The following is a 16,401-nucleotide window of genomic DNA, read 5'->3' as shown; positions in this document are numbered from 1 at the left end:
TTATTGCTGATGTTTGTTTCAATAAAAAGAAATATATTAAAAAAAAAGTTGGTAAATAACTCAGTTGAACCCCTCCAGCAACTACATGAAAAATCGGACAGTGATGGCATTATTCTGGATGACGAAGATTGGGTAGGGGCGATTGCCTCCCCACGGGAAGTGGCTATATCAGCCAGATTACGACTGGTCCAGCTCAAAATACTGCACCATGTCTTCATGACAGAACCATGTCTACTGAGGGGCTGTGGAGGTGAAGGCACATTCCTTCACATACTCTGGGAATGTCCACATATCCAGAGATATTGGAAGAAAATACACAACATACTTAGTGAGGTGCTCACGCTTGCTATTCTCTTGGAGGCCAAGCGATGTCTCTTGAATGTGAGGGAGCCAACAGATCTTAACGACAAACGCACTACATGGGTTACGCTGGGATTGATGGTGGAAAAGCGGATTATTGCCCAAATCTGGGGGGCTACACAGGCACCGGTCGTGTCAGCTTGGAAGAGGGACATGGATTGGTGTATGTTCCGAGACAAGACAGTGTATGTAGCCAAGGAATGCTCTAAAAAGTGGTCTTACATTTGGAATGATTGGAATGTGTATCGTGGTAATATCTGTGCTCCCCCAGCTGTGACACCCCAGGAGGATCTCTCATCGCCATGATAACTGTTACCAACTAGTAAAATTAGACTTCACATGTAACTGATAATGATTGTATCACGTCTATCACGTCTATAGAATGCCATGAAATATTATACTTTGCAATGTTGATTCCTATTGTTCAATAAAAAAGAATTTAAAAAAACAAAGGTTCAACCCCATCAGCAAAGTTCCTCACTCCCATCCTCAACATCTCCATCAACAAACTCACCTTTCTGACGGCTTGGAAGCACACAGCCATCACCCCCCTGAAGAAATCCTCAGCAGACCCAGCCAAACTCACAAACTACTGACTGACCGGCCTCCTACCATATTCAGTTAATATCCTAGAGAAAGCAACAGATGCCTTGCCTACCACCTCGCCAACACCAAACTCTCAATGCCACACAACCAGGATTCAGACTAAGCCCTCATTGCAGAGCAACAGACGACATCTGTAGGCCACCCAACAGTGGACAGACCTTAGCCCTCATCCTACTTGACCTCTCTGCAGCCTCCGGCACAGACTCTCATTTTATACTGATGAGACAACTGCAGGACGTGTGCATCCAAGGATCTGCTCTTCAATAGATCAGCACCATCTCATCGAAACAACCAAAACAGTACAGCTGCCACCATAAGCCTAAGAAGCCTGGGAGCCCTTCTGAGGAGTACCACAGGGTTCCTTACTCAGCCCTGCACTCTTCAACATCTACATAGCCCTGCTGGCAGATGGCATCTGCCCAATATCAACACACTCATCTATGTCAACAACAGACTTGTACTGTCCCTCTTGGTCACAACACCCAGAACGAGGAACAACTTCAAATCATGCTTGACGAAAGTAGTCACCAAGATAAAGATTAACTGCCTCAAGTTGAACACGGAAAAGATGTAAGAGGTGATTTTCGGAAAAGATGCCTCGCCGTGGGACTCTGCTTGGTGGTCTACAGACCTTGGGCACACTCCATCCCCCAGCACACAAGGTGTCAAGAAACCAATCGACACCAATCTGGACAAGTCCGCTTAGGTCAACCAAGACGCCATGTTCTGCTTCCACACTCCAAAGATGATGAAAAAGAAATATTCAAGTGGCTACATAACAACACCAATAAAAAGCCACCCAAGCACTCATCACCATCAAACTGGACTACGGGAACACCCTCTATGCGGGAATCTCCAACCAACTCACAAAAAGACTCCAGAGAGCAACAGCCAAATGGGTCCTCAACCTCCCACACCAGACTCACATCACACCACACTTGAAGGAACATCTGGTTCCCGATACATAAGCGTGCACAGTTCAAACTTCTCACCCATACATACAATGCACTAATCAACACAGACCCGGCTTACCTGAATGTCTATGTGCAGTTCCACAAATATTCCAGGCACCTCCTCTCAGCTGGACTCTCACTAGCACGCATTCCACGCATACTGAAAAGCAGATCAGTAGGTCGTACCTTCATCCAATCCAATCCAATGGATAGTCTTATTTTTTTTAACTCTCTCCTGTCTCCACTGTCGAGGGAGGGGTTAGCTTGGGGATGTTCGTCATTGTGATGTAGCGATGAACTAGATGTTTCTCGCTAATTCAAAGTAGATTAATCTTTGGATGATGACCATAAGGTTCCTGTGAGCATGAGCCATATAAGGAATGGAAATATTTTCACTGTTTGGCTGATGCTTGATGCCGGAGGAGTTAGAGCCACTGCCAATCGAGCCATCCCCTACAGTTCTACAGCTCTGTGCTTCAGATGCGGGTAAAAATAACTCTGAATTACGTCTTCCCAAATTAGTTGGTAAGTTATGTGAAGGACATATGGGCACAGAGAAAGTGGAAGCAAGGCAAGCGCAAAGTTAGGAGGTTACTGGATGCCTTGCAAGGGGTTGGTAACGTATTGACTATTGACGTTAAGGATAAAGCCAGCAATTTTAGGGTGCCCACCTTCTCCTTTAGAGACTGAAAAAGGGAAATAAGAAATACTTAATTGGCATTAGAGGGGCACCCATACACTGGTAAAATTATGAAATGCTGCTTGTGCCGGCGGTGACCTTAGTAATGTAATTTGTCCTATCAGCTTGCAACTTGCTCAAGGGAGCAAAACGATTATTGCAAAGAAAATCAACCACATTAAAATCAGTGTCAGTATTCAAGATAGCAGAGGGCAAAGAGCACGCAGGCGAAGAAATAATATCCAATGGGGAAGAAGAACACAGTGCTATCTGAGCAACTGTGCAGAGTTCCTTACCCTGCCCCCTGGATTTCAAACATATCCCCTGAATTGTCCGCGGGTTTACTGCTGCATCACAAGCTTTAAGAATAGGAGCATCAGGAGAAGAAGGTAAGGTGGCATCCAGCGTTATTGTATTGAATTGTATTTGCATAAGTTAGTTAAAACCATTGCATTATAGTAAAAACAATATATAACGCCTTCGGTGCTGCGGACAGCCCCTGGCCGTCCCTCTTGACGGTGGGCGTGTGCAGAGGATGGCCGGGGGCCGTCCAAACCCCGCCCACTGATTAAATCACCCGCACCAGGGTGGAATTCGCGCCACAGTCAACGGGTTAAAAGAGAAAACCATAGTACTTAAAAGTTCTAATAAAGTGCAAGTGTTATGTGCCATCATTTGGCTGGAGACGTATTTTCATATTTACATATTTCCATTGCTCTGTGACTGGCCCCAATGGAAATTGTCACCTGTCTGGCTTGATGGTTTTCCAGATCAACATTCCTATTCTCGTTAAGCACCACGTGTTCTATCGTTAGTCCTAGTTCTCTGGTAAATTGCTCGTGCTTTGCGGCTTTGTGAAAGTTTAAAACAGACTTTTATTGAGTGAAATAGTTGGAGATCTCCAATCTCAGTTGCTTCATCCAGAGCATGGACTGAGTTCTGTCTGAGTGCTATATGCTCCATCTGCAAGCATATCATTAAATAAAAGAGTAAATGTTTTCCTATTTTCATTTCTGGTCGGCGAGGGGATGATGCTAGCTTCCCTTTAAAATAATCCGGGATCAGTTTTTGGAGTATACGTGGGCGAGGTCGGGGACCAGAGTGGGGTTTCAGAGCGTCCCTGACAGTTTGTATAAATCGTCCACAGCAGGCCAGGATATGGGGGTCCTTTTGTGTAAAACATATTGCCGAAGCCTCGAGGCAGGTACTTGCTTTTTCACTCAGGTATAGTTCCCTAACAAGGATTTTTCTTTCATTTGCAATGCAAGGCAACAGCATAGACGATGCAGCCATGATTCTCGTTTGTAGTCGCACAATCGGCATGCTCCTTCGTTTTTTTTGTTTGCCGGGCCAGGCTGAATTCCGCTATCATCAATGCCAGCGATCGCATTTATATAATCTCTCTTCTGGTATTGGGATTGAGAGCAGCAAAGAAGTAACTCTGGGCTTTGGTTACCAAATATGAGGCATTGAGCGGGGCCAGGAAAGGTGATGTTTTTAATGTTGCCTGGCATCTGGAGTTAGAATCTGTTCACATTTCACCAGGAGATCTTCAATCCTGTCAATCGTGTAAAGAACACAATTGTCCCTAGCAGATTTACAACTTTACTTGATTTTCCTCTGTTTACTGGCCCCCACACTCCTCTCTGTGATGGGGCACACATCGTCATGTTCGGGTGTGTCGCTCGGTTTTATGGGATGAGATTGCTAGTGTTAAAAGATTACGCTGTTCTAACTCTGTCTCAGACGTCCTTGAGTTAGTTTTAGGATCTTCTGATCTGGCTGACAATCTGGTTGACCTTGACCATAGAACTAAGGTAATTCCAACATACAGTTCAACTATATCAGGCAACTATATCAGGCCTCATATGCCAGCAGATATCAATGGCCTTGCTTCCCCTCTCAGCCTGATAGATTGACTTGGAGAGGCATCCTAGGGAGACTTACAGGAGACCCAGTCATTGGTACTCAGTGACAGTCCACCTTATGTCGGTGGGGCCAGTACAGAGTCTGACTCGTCTCTCTCTTTAGGTTTTATAAATACCTTTAGTGTACTTACCCCCATCCCAGCTAATGCTTCCATGACAGGGAAGGAAGGTACAAAAGGCATGGTGTCACCAAAATGCTATTTATATGGAAGGCCTCTCACTAATTTCTTAGAACCTAAATGGAGTCAAAACGAAGCTCATTGATCAAGAATGGTACTTCTTTATCAGAAATTATGATGTTTGTTTATTCTAGGAGACCTGGGCACTGGATAAAGTCTTTATCGAGGGGCTTGTTTCATAGAGTGTGGAAGCTTTACCACTGAGGAATTCTGGGTGGGCGGGGGGGGGGGTTATTAATACTGATAAAGACCCACATTATGTGTGCTCATGAATTGTTGAATGTAGACTCACCAGATTTAATGAGTGTAATGTTGAAATTGGTGTTACTAAATATGCATGCTAGGTCTATGCCTTAGAATAGTGAATCACCGATTACATCTCTTTTAGACATGTGCTTGTTCAGTTCCAGCAGAAGGCAAACGTGATTGTAGCTGGTGATTTTAATTCTTCATTTGAACCCTCTCAATCTCTTAATATGATAAAAGAAAAGGAGGATGAGACAAGGGGCATCCCTAGCTCTCATCACTCTCTTACCAATGTTGCACTGCAAATTGCATCGGTGGTGGTAGGGCAGAGCTCGAGAGCATGTAACGGGAGAACCCACTCTGACCAAATGAGAGCAGCCACATTTAAGAGGGGAGTCACCACAAGTGTGATTGATTATACCTTTCGGGAGGTCATTCTCTGGCCAATTCTTCATGATATGATGGTGTTGCTGCGCATACATAGTGACCACAACCCCCTGGCAGTCAAAAGTAGGGGGAAGAGGGAGGAGCTACGCTACGAATCAAGATGGCCGCATAAGCTCCCGGCTCCGTCGACCTCCGCCAACAGCTCGATTATCCTGTCTTTCATCCTGTCTGCACACCTGATTTTCTTGTCTATGAAGGTCTACTGCTTCCAGAGGTGCAATCCCGAGATTTCTACCTTATCGGCTGACGAAGATACGCCGTGTTTCTATTCTCGGCCTAACATCGTGTTGAAGCCGGGGCCTCGATTTCTAGACTACCCGAGTCGGAGTTGAACAACATCGGCCGTGAGACCTGGACTGAGCCCGGTCTCCCGAAGAGTGCCTGAATTGTTGATTTTTCTGACGATCCTTTGAACGATCCACACCCGGGACACGCCAGCGTGCCATGCCAGCTGCTGTGGTGGAGGCCCGGCGCCCGGAGCCCTTTCTGCCCCGTGGGGGTCAACGGGCTGGGTCCTCCCTGACGGCGAAGGTGTGTTCTATAAGACGAGGAGCGCCCATTATTTGTGATCAGATTTAGGTGGCCTGTGACTCCGGAGCAGCCGGCCTCCGGGGTCCGAACCCGGCTTTGTCGCCTACTGAGAGGAGATGGAGCGGACGGAGGGCACGCCATCACTACGGGCCGTTGTGGCCGCCATTGGGGCGCTCCATTCGCACACAGTCGCTGTGTTCCGGACACTGATGGTGAAAGTGGACGGTATCCTGGCACCTGAGGACGACACCTCGTTTGGTCTCCAGCTGGAGATGGTACCAGCGATGCATGGCATCTCAGAGGTCGGGGTCCCTGTGCATCGCCCGGACTTTATGATTCTCGACGGTCCCCTATTGCCGGCTAGCCAGCCCGTGCTTCTCACTAGTGTCTTTTGCCTGACCCTGCTGCCACCCATCACTTCTATGGACAAACTTCCATGTGGCCACGAGTTACTTGCTGATGGTTTCGGATGCTCGCTGTTCTTGGACATCTTTCCTAGTTCGAGCCATGTACTTTTATCCTGTTTTCGATCCTCTTATGCTGCAAAGAACTTTTATGGACGCTCTGCCTTTTCCATCAAAATGGCGGCTCGAGTGGCAAGGACTCTTAGGACGGACCGTACTGGCCAGGGCTGAACTTTATTGCTGGGTTCCGATATAATTGCTTTTCTTAATGCCGGGGTTGTGCCTATATTGTGATGGGAATTGGGTGGCTGTTATTTATCCTACCGTGACTGGTTTGTATAATTGCTGAATATTGGTTTTATTGTGTCTCCGGGTGGTTGCTGTTGGCGGTGGGCATGGGAGTCCGGGAGTGTGTCTGCTTTCTCCTCCTCTGCTTTCCCTTTTCTTTCCCTCTCCTTTGGGGCAGTTCCTGGGCGACAGGCACGCTGTTAGTGGGGTAGGCCGTAGCCATTACAGTGGTGTAGGGTGGCGGGTGTGGGGGGGGTTTGTTATTTTAGTTTGTTTTGTTCTATGGTCCCTTTCTTCTTTTTCCGTCTGTTTCTGGGAGGGTTCTTTACCTCTTTAGTAGGGTTGGCTGTCTTTCTTTTCCTTTTTCCTTTCTTATAAGGCTTCTACACTCAACTATGCCTTTAGGTTACTGGGGGGCGAGTTTTCAGAATGGTGCTCTGCTTTATTGTTTGCTGTTGTATTGTTTTTGCTCTAGGTCCGCCTCGGCGACTGTATTGTTTTGACAACTGTGTGGTTCATCAACTGATTCTGTTTGCTCTGCGGGGTACGTCCCCCCCTTACCTCTTCTTATTTTATTATGTGGTGTGACGCCATTGCTCCTGCAGCCGTTCCTACTCTACATAACTTTAAAAAAACGAAAACCTCATGTATCCTTATGCTTTGCAGTGCGCACTCACACGACGTATCTATGATATTGCTTTTTTCGGTCGTGTTCTTGTTTCTACATCCTGATTCATTTGATACGCTTGCGGCCGGCCCCTGTGGTTGTGGGCCTGCGCATGTAATACTTTGCAAGTTTCAATAAAGGTTTTTAAAAAAAAAAGTAGGGGGAAGGCCCTTTGAGATTGTCATCTAAGCACAGTACTCTGGACCCTGAATCCATTGTGGCTAACAACTACAGAAGAGTCTGCTGGCCTAGGGTTTTAGCTAATGAGAACCTCTGTATCGGGATATATTAGTGGTTTACATATTTTTAATCCATGTATGAGAACTCTCCTGAGGAGGCTATACGAATCTTAGATATTCATGGTAGGTTTTTTAACACACTACAGAGTATTTTTTATAAAAAAACCTCCGGCAACCTACAAGTCCACCCCAAACACCCAAAATGGTACTCGCCTGACTGTGAGCAGCCAAAGAAAGCAATGAGATGCGGTATTAGGAGTCTTAATCAACTTGAGATTCGCACAGCCCGTCGGGAATAAAAGTACATAATTGATTAAGCAAAAAGTGAGTGAAAGGATGCTAACTGGCAAGACATGCTCCAACCCCTTAAAACGAATGATGTGCAGACATTCTGGCATATTATTGCTCATGTGAGAATTGGAAGATTAAATCCCAGAAAGAATAATAATCCGCCAGAAAGATGGGAAGAGCATTGCGCAAAAAAATATACTCAGTCTCTACTTACAAAATTGCTCCCCAATGTGGTTGGTGAGTGCTCAGAAGGTGATACTACCAAACTGGGAATTGGAAAAGCCAATACGATCTTTTTCAGCCTAGAGGATACACTTTCTGCTATTAATAGCCTCTAGGCTCTAAAGGACCCTGACCCTGATCAAATTCCAGGTGATTTATATAAATCAGAACTGGGCTGTTGGCTAGTTACGTGATTAATTTCTAATGCATTAGCAAGGGGTGGGGAGATTCCGTATGCCTGGAGGAGGGGCAGATATATTCCAGATAATTAAAAAGGAGACGCTAACTGTCTATCAAATTATAGGCCTGTTAGCCTAGTAGATAATCTTCAAAAAATATTTGCCAGGCAGGTATTAAATAGATTGCTGGAGTGGATGGAAGATCAGTGGATTTTAATTCCCTTTCAGGCAGAATTCCTTGCTAAAGTTAGCACTTTAGATCTGGTTTTTGAATACGCCCTCCTTCATCTGAAATATGTCCTAGTGGGGAACCAGAAACTTTACGGGGCATTTGTCAATCTGTGTGCCACATTCAATTTGATACCCTGGGGAAGCCTATGGAGAGTACTAGCAGCTATTGGAGTTCCAGGTGGGTTAAATAAATTTCTAGCTAGGTTGCATTAAATGAAGTATGTGCAGGTCAGGTGGGGTGATAGAGGTGAGCTGACAAGGCGCATCCCTGTCTCAAGAGGGGCTCCACAGAGGTACGTTTTGTCTCCCTCCTTGTACACCTTATATGTAAATGATGTGGCTGAGAAACTGATAGAGTGTGTAAATGACTCCCCCACTCTCAACGGGGCTGAAACACTTTTGTTTGCAGATGATTCATTATTAATCTCCAAGTCCCTTAAGGGTTTACACAATCTGTTAAATACATTTTTGGAAGTCTGTGGCCACAGAAGTCTAGAATTAGATGCTGCAAAAACCAAATTCATTTGGTATGAATGTTAACAAAAGCCATCCAGTCATGGCGGGGAAAGACCGCTTGGAAAGGGTCGTTCTGTTTAATTATTTGGGGGTGACCCTGTCAGATACATTTCGGTGGGTCCGCAAAATAAATGAAGGAGCTCTTATGATAGCACATAGATCTAAGGCTATTCTACATTTCCAGAAGAACTCATATTCACGTTCTATCTCCCCGGCCTTGGAAGCCTATCAAGCGAAAGCCTAAAGCACCACACAGTATGGCGCTGAAGTTTGGGGTTACACTGATACCACAAGGCTTGCAGAGATGGAGAATTCATTTGTCAGAGCATTGCTCTCGCCCCCCATAAATACCCCTGTGGTCCCACTTTATTTTGATACGGCAATGAAAAGAATATCTGATCAGGCGCTCTAAAAACAACTACTATTCTGGATTCATATCTGGACTATTCCAGAATTAGGTGAATATAGAGATTCCTTGAGTGATGTAAGCAATTTGGATTGCGCCGTGGAGATCCCTTGGTTAAGGTTTGGTTGTGACTGGTGCAAAAAATTGGGTATGATCAGAATGTGGGACTCACCTGAATTACTTTGTATGGTGGATAAGCAGTTCTTATAACCAACCTACTGGTCACTAGTGTGGCAAGAGATAACTAGGGGATTCTCTGGACCACCTTGCAGAGCAGTTCTTGGCATTTAAATCTGCTCCAGCTTTTGAAAGCTATATGGACAATATTACACCACCGCTGACCAAAAGCTTGTTTATTAGAGTTAGAATAGGTTGTTTGCCCCTTCGATCGTTCAGTGAAAATTGGAATATTAACTCCATGTCTGATTCATGACCAGCTTGTGGCATGAATTCTGAGTCCCTTGATCATGTTATGTTTTCTATGCCCTGAATATCGTGGCGTGCGCCGAAAATGGTCACCCCCGATCTGTTTATTCATGGTGGTACTCTATTTTAAAGAAGGAAAAAGAATATTGACAGCTGATACATCTGGTCCAGTTGTTTTTCCATGAGTCGGTTCTTGTTTAAAATCTAGATTAAGCGGGAGAGGTTTCTGAAATCATTGTAAATTCTAGCACTTTTGGTGCATGGGTTGTCCCGTGGAAACAATTGTAAGTATTTATGTGTCATATACATCTGTTTATACAGTTACTATTCATAAGCTAATTCTCTCTAAAAGCACTTTTCTGAACATTGCACTCTTTAATACATAAGGAGTTTTATCCTAACAGGAACTTGGGGAGAATTTTAAAATGATAATTTAGGCATGGCAGAGATAAGATTATAATTTGAATGATTACCTTTAAATTACGAGAGTAACATCTGTAATGAAATTGCACTGCATGAAGTTCCTGGGACTACATTTTTACGATTGCACTTTATTGTTTTTATATTTATGTATCAAGGTTACTGATGGAAGCGAAATCTGTTATATGTATTATATGGATGCTTTGTACCTATGCTGGTTATTAAACCGAATAAAACATTTCTCTCGGCAGTCACTTATATCACACATACATTTTAAAGGCAAAGCAATCCTTTTGTGTTTTTGCACTACAGCAAGCATTTTTTTAAAGTTTTTGTTAGGACTTGGAGCGAACCAGAGTTTAAGATGGCCACCCTGTTGGATTGTCCCTTAGCAGACCAGGGCAGCTGTATCCAAAAATGGCAGCCCAAAGTCTCATCAATCTGGCAAGACATCAGGTGAACATCATCTTGTAAGGCTATTTAATCTCCTTTGAATGTTTGCATAACATGTCCATTATCCTCTGCTTCCAGCTTTTGCTCATGCATCACAAATGAATCCAATGAAACCAAAAAAGCGAGCAAGAAACTCATATTTCAAAAACATGCTGTACATGGAAAATGCGATTATGGCGAAATAACATCACTTTCTTCTTCGTTAATAATAATAAAACCTTCACCACATAGTTTTCATAATACAGTATTCCCTACGGTGTTTTTGCCATGAATAATGGTTTTCCACTGCTACAATATGCTCGTATCCAGAACCTAGGGTACTTTGATTCACTGTGCACATTATCAGGCTCCAAATTCAAAGTGAGACGTCTTAGTGTCTGCTGTGCCCCAGAAACATGGAGAAAATTATTCAAAAAGTAGAGTCGCTACAAATGCATAAATATCTATGATTTTACTAATTTGCCAGTCTGTACAATGTATAGTACATGATGACATTATACTTTGAACTGTAGTTCTCATTATTTTACAGTGTTAAAAGTGATCCGTTTCATGTAAAAATCCATATTTTATTTAAAGGCATTTTGCTCTCGGCTATCCTAGCTTTTGAATCAAAATCCCCCTCTTGTACACTTTGTAGGAAGGGAGGTGTATTATGTTACAATGGCAAGCTTTCTATTTGCTCACCGTGCAAACAGCACTGTAAATAAAATTCCAATCAAAATGTTCATCCAAAAGTGAAAATGATACTTTTTTTACGTTTGCAAATTTCAGTACAGTTTTAGAACCCAGACTCTCTGACCAAAGCACAGACTCAAACCAACTTACCAGCTTGAGACAGGGAATCTGAAGGACTGTAACCCAAGGACCACCTATGCATTACATGAGACTGCTGTGGCCGATTGAAGAGCGGGTGGTGCCCACTCCGAGACTGCAGGTAAGAGTGGTGAGAGGCCGCTGCCCCCAAAACTTGTGCCGCCTGGGGCGGACTGCCCACTCCACCCCTTGCTATGCCACTGGCTCAAGGCAACAATAAGTCCTGTGAGACACAGGATTATTTGTTACATTAATAAATTCACGAACTCTTTTCGCCATGGATGGCTGCATACCAAAATCCCACGCTACATGTTTCAAAGACTTTATTAAAATGAATGTCCTAATATATTGCAGATAGTATGCATTGATGTAACTATAAAAATAAACCCAACAATGGTAATGGAGGTAATTAAAACGCAACATATTTTTTAACACATTGCCTTATTGTGATGGTATTTCAATAATTCATTGCATTGAATGGTGGAACAAGTACAGGATAACCCAGTCCAGTCTCCTAGTCCTTAATAAGCTGCCCTAGCATCAAAGGTGCCTTTCTGAGTGTATGTAGGTGGTCTCTAGCCTGCATATGTTAACTCAACATAAAGCCTGTTGTTCTGTAGGAGCTTTCTGTCTCAGTTATGGCGTCCCCGAGCAGAGCAGGTCATGCTGGCTCAGAGTGGCTCATGGCCTTTGTTCAGCTGCACAAACCAGTCTCCAAGGAAGTAAACTGGACGTTCCTCTCCGCCTCATGCATGACTACACCAGGCATGCATACACTTTTCTGAGTATTGTGAAAAGAGCAGACCTCGTGATAAAAGATGTATAATTCAAGAAATAGCATATTCATTTGTTTGCACCTTCACTAAATTCGATCACATATTATAAATCATAATAATGCATGATTGATGCACTGTCAAACTATATATAGTAAAGCACATGTTGTATTGTAGATGTCTAATCAACACTAAATGCTGCACTCGATTATAAATTAACAATGCACACTCACATACCTGAATATTCAAATATATGAAATGCAAAGGGGTTACATAAGCAGAAAATGCATCAAAATGTTGCCACTAAGTTGAAGAAAACGTAATGTCTTTGTTATTCATTTGGGTTGAACACAAAGCAATTTCATACTTGTTCATGTTCAAACATACATTTTAAGATTATACCATGAAAAACCCTTGTGCGAGCAATCGTTGGCAAAGCCAGGAGGCCTGGCTTGTTTTTGGTGATAGTGTTATTTGTTTTAATGGTCATATATGGTTGTTTGCCATGGTCCACTGCACAAACAGACACGCTTTGCCGAAGCCAGTAGGTCTGACTTTAATGTGGTAGAGAGCACGCGGTTACTACATTCACGTCAGATTAATTAGCTTAACAATGCTTGCTGATCTTCGACCCATTTCTCCTATATTCCCAGGTTTTGTCTTGGTCCTGGTATGTGAGGGGGAATATGTCCACCAAAGCTGCTGTCCTCTTAAGAGGACACAATCCTGCTATGCAGAGACACCTGTGACTCCTGGCTTGCTGTCGTAGGCAAAATAAAATAACTATCCACATATGGATGCCTTTCCGTAACTGTGGGCCTGAGACTATTTTTGCTGCTGGAGCTTAGCAGTGACCACACCGTAGGCCTGTGGAAACAACACCCACACGCCGGACGTCAAATTCACAATATCTCCTGGACTCCTCAAGCCATGTGTCCCTCACTTGGGCTATGCATGCCTGCAGCCCTCCCAGGGTGATCGGTGAGGGCGTGGCAGTGACAGGCAGACTGCCCCAGATCAGGCAGGGCACTCGGTATGAAGGAGCGGACTTGACTATTAGATGTCTCTGAGCGCACATTCCATCACTAGCAGCACAGCTGGTAACTAGAATGTGGAGTGTGGTGGGGGAGGGGGAGCAGATCTGTGTGTGACGTCAGTCACTAGTAGGAGGAGGGGCCTGAACTGAGCAGTAGATAGCTGAGTGATTAAGCCTGGCCTGTGGTAGCTCACTCACCTCCATTGGCTTCTAATGATCATTTAGTTGTCAGTTTTCAGTTTCTGATGTCTGCCTGGACCCCTTTTACCCAATTAATAACATATCCATGCGCTTACTTTACATATATGCCTGTCTGTATTACATCTCATCAGGATAATATAATCAGTCCTGCCCTTGGAAAGGAGGGGAGGACATTTTTAACAAATAATAACCAGTGTAGGACAAGAAGGGATAGGTACCTGCAGGTATTTACATACGATACATTTATATAAAACGTAATGGAACCCTGGCTTGGACAACCCTGCTTTAAGTAAGGGGAAAAATATATGTCTCTGAAGATCAACTATTTACTGAGCAAAGGAATGATTTAGATGGCCCTTCTTTGCACACCGCAAGCCTTTGTTGTTATTCTCATCAGTACAAGTGCAGGAAAATCCGCGTTTTTCTAAAGTTCGCCTTTTTTTTCTCTGACATACCTCTGCTGATATTTTGAATCTGCATGTTGAACCCGGATTGTCAGTGTATGTGTTTCCTTTAAGACATTAAGAGTGATTGGAAGATTCATCATACAAGTGCTTGTAGTTGCATGTAAATGTACTGTATGTACTGCATGCACACAAAGCGCCTATCTGCTGTTCTGAGAGCGCTACAGAGAGGGTCAAGTATGTTTCCTTTGGATGAGTCACGACTTGCAGCACGCAGGCAGAGAGGAGAAGGCAAGTGAACTTGTAGGAAGAAGGCTTCTATCACTGCAGCCTAGATTTAAAAGGCCCAATATCAGCTGATGAAGGAGAAAAGATCTGTAGCTCAGCTCTGCTCATCTAAAGGGTCTGGTACATGGCTAATGAAACCAGTTTGAGTGAAAGCAGCACTGTTCCCACCAAGGGAGGCATCCTATATTTTCAGTTAAAAGATCTGATATTTTGAAAAGTTTGGTACTGACCAACAGCGTTACAGAGTTTTAACCCCAAATCTGTAACCTGTAGTAAACTAGGCAGTGACTGGGGATGAGTCTGAGAGTAGGGACATTCCCTCCGCCTTTGCTAACAATGCTCTCTCTGATGGTGTCTGAGGTTGAAGCTGCACAGTATACCTGCAGGATCTCTGCCTGCCTTGGGTACTGGACAGAAATGGAAGCAGACACTAACCAGAAGGAGGCGGTGGAGTTTGCGTGTTGCTTGTAGTTGCCATACCCAAGCTTGTGGTTACTCTCTAAGGGTAGAACAACTTCACCCTTGTGGGGGTTTGCCAGCTCACAGCTGTGTATGGGATGTGAGAGAGAACAGAACAGCCCATGGAATTTGAATGGCTAAACTCTCTGCGAGAGAGTGCCCACCAGAGCGTGTCACATCTCGAGGACCTGTGTGTGTCTCACAGAGGATCCGAGAGAGCTAATCTTCTGGTAGCCCTAAGGGACACAGAAAAAGCACAGGAAAGGATCTTGCTTGGAATACATACCAGTCAACCTATTGTAACTGGTTTTGCACTGTCTTTTTGAGGATTCATTGCTGGAACTTGGAAGTGGGTGACAAAGCTAGCTTCACTCACTGTGAGCTGCTACCCGGGAAGATATAACTCTTCACTGGAAGGCAAGGTGCCTGCTGTCAGGACCAACGATTGAGCCTGTACCTGGGAAAATGGGGGCCCTTACTATTTACTGCCCTAGGCAGACTCAGAAGGACTGAGAGAGACTCCAGTCGGCCCTCTCCCGCAGGAACTCTGTGAAGTTTGGAAGCTGTGACCTGGGTCATTCTGCACATGACTATCATCCAGCCCGTCAGGCTGACTGAAAGCAAGAGGCAGCACAGAGCTGGGGGTCGCACTATTCTCGCCTCCAGTGGCCACTTGGGAGTAATGTGCAATAACTTTAGAAGCAGAACGGAACAGTTTCTTGAAAACTCAAGAGCTTTGAAGTGATGGATCCAATTTTTGTCGATTTAGCTTTATTTTATTCATGAATTGCTCCCACCCCTGGCATTCATGTATTCATGTTGAATGTAATGTATTCATGCATTTGCGTGAGGATTTTCACTTTAAAACTGAATGTTTTGTTTATTATTTTATTGCACACAATTATCCTATAACATAGTTCGTTGATAGTACACCAATACTTCAAATACTGTGGATTGAGGGTGTGGTTTATAAAGTGTAATAGTTTTAAGCAAATGTGCAACACAATTCGTATGGTGATATATGCATTTGCATCACAAACCACAAGGCCTGATTTTTACAGAATAATGTTGAAATAGTATTTAAGTCTGACGTTAAAATATTTTTAGTGGAGAGATCATCTTCAGATTTCCCAGAGAAACATCAAGCTTGTTACAGATATTCCAACTGAAGGCCATACACTGAAATGACCATTATTATCTGTGCTTCCACAGCTCAGAATACCAGAACAGAGCCAGAATGTGACCGCCTCATCAAAGGAAAGCATAGGAGTAGAAACAATAACATGCAAAACAAGCATTGGCTTAGCCAATAGGTCTCGCCTTTGGGACCTTATAAGTGTTTAGTTATCCAGCTCAATATCCTTGGTGCAACAACATCAAGTGTTGCATGGCTAAACACTTATAAGGTCCCAAAGGCGAGACCTATTGGCTAGACCAATGCTTGTTTTTTAATGTGACAATCTCCTTTTTTCCATGTTGATTTCATTTTTCTGATTTGTAGTTTGCAGTTGGTGGTTCGTGGTGTATTGTGGTGGTTCACAGTGGGGTCGGGGAGCGCCAAAAATGTGTCAATAATGTCTCAAAAATTCTACTAAATCCAACAAGTGAAATAATACCCTGTAAAGTGGCAAATTCAATCTGCCAGGATTTTTTTCATATAAACAGATTCACGTTTCACGTTTTGTCAGCAAAATCCAGGTCACTTGCACCTCTTCCTTCCCTGATTTACACATTAGTACAATCCTCCACATTGGAG

Source organism: Lissotriton helveticus, chromosome 1_1, assembly GCF_964261635.1.
Source record: "Lissotriton helveticus chromosome 1_1, aLisHel1.1, whole genome shotgun sequence".
Taxonomy (NCBI): Eukaryota; Metazoa; Chordata; class Amphibia; order Caudata; family Salamandridae; genus Lissotriton; species Lissotriton helveticus.
The sequence above is the reverse complement of the archived record's forward strand: the minus strand, read 5'-3'. Positions refer to the sequence as shown.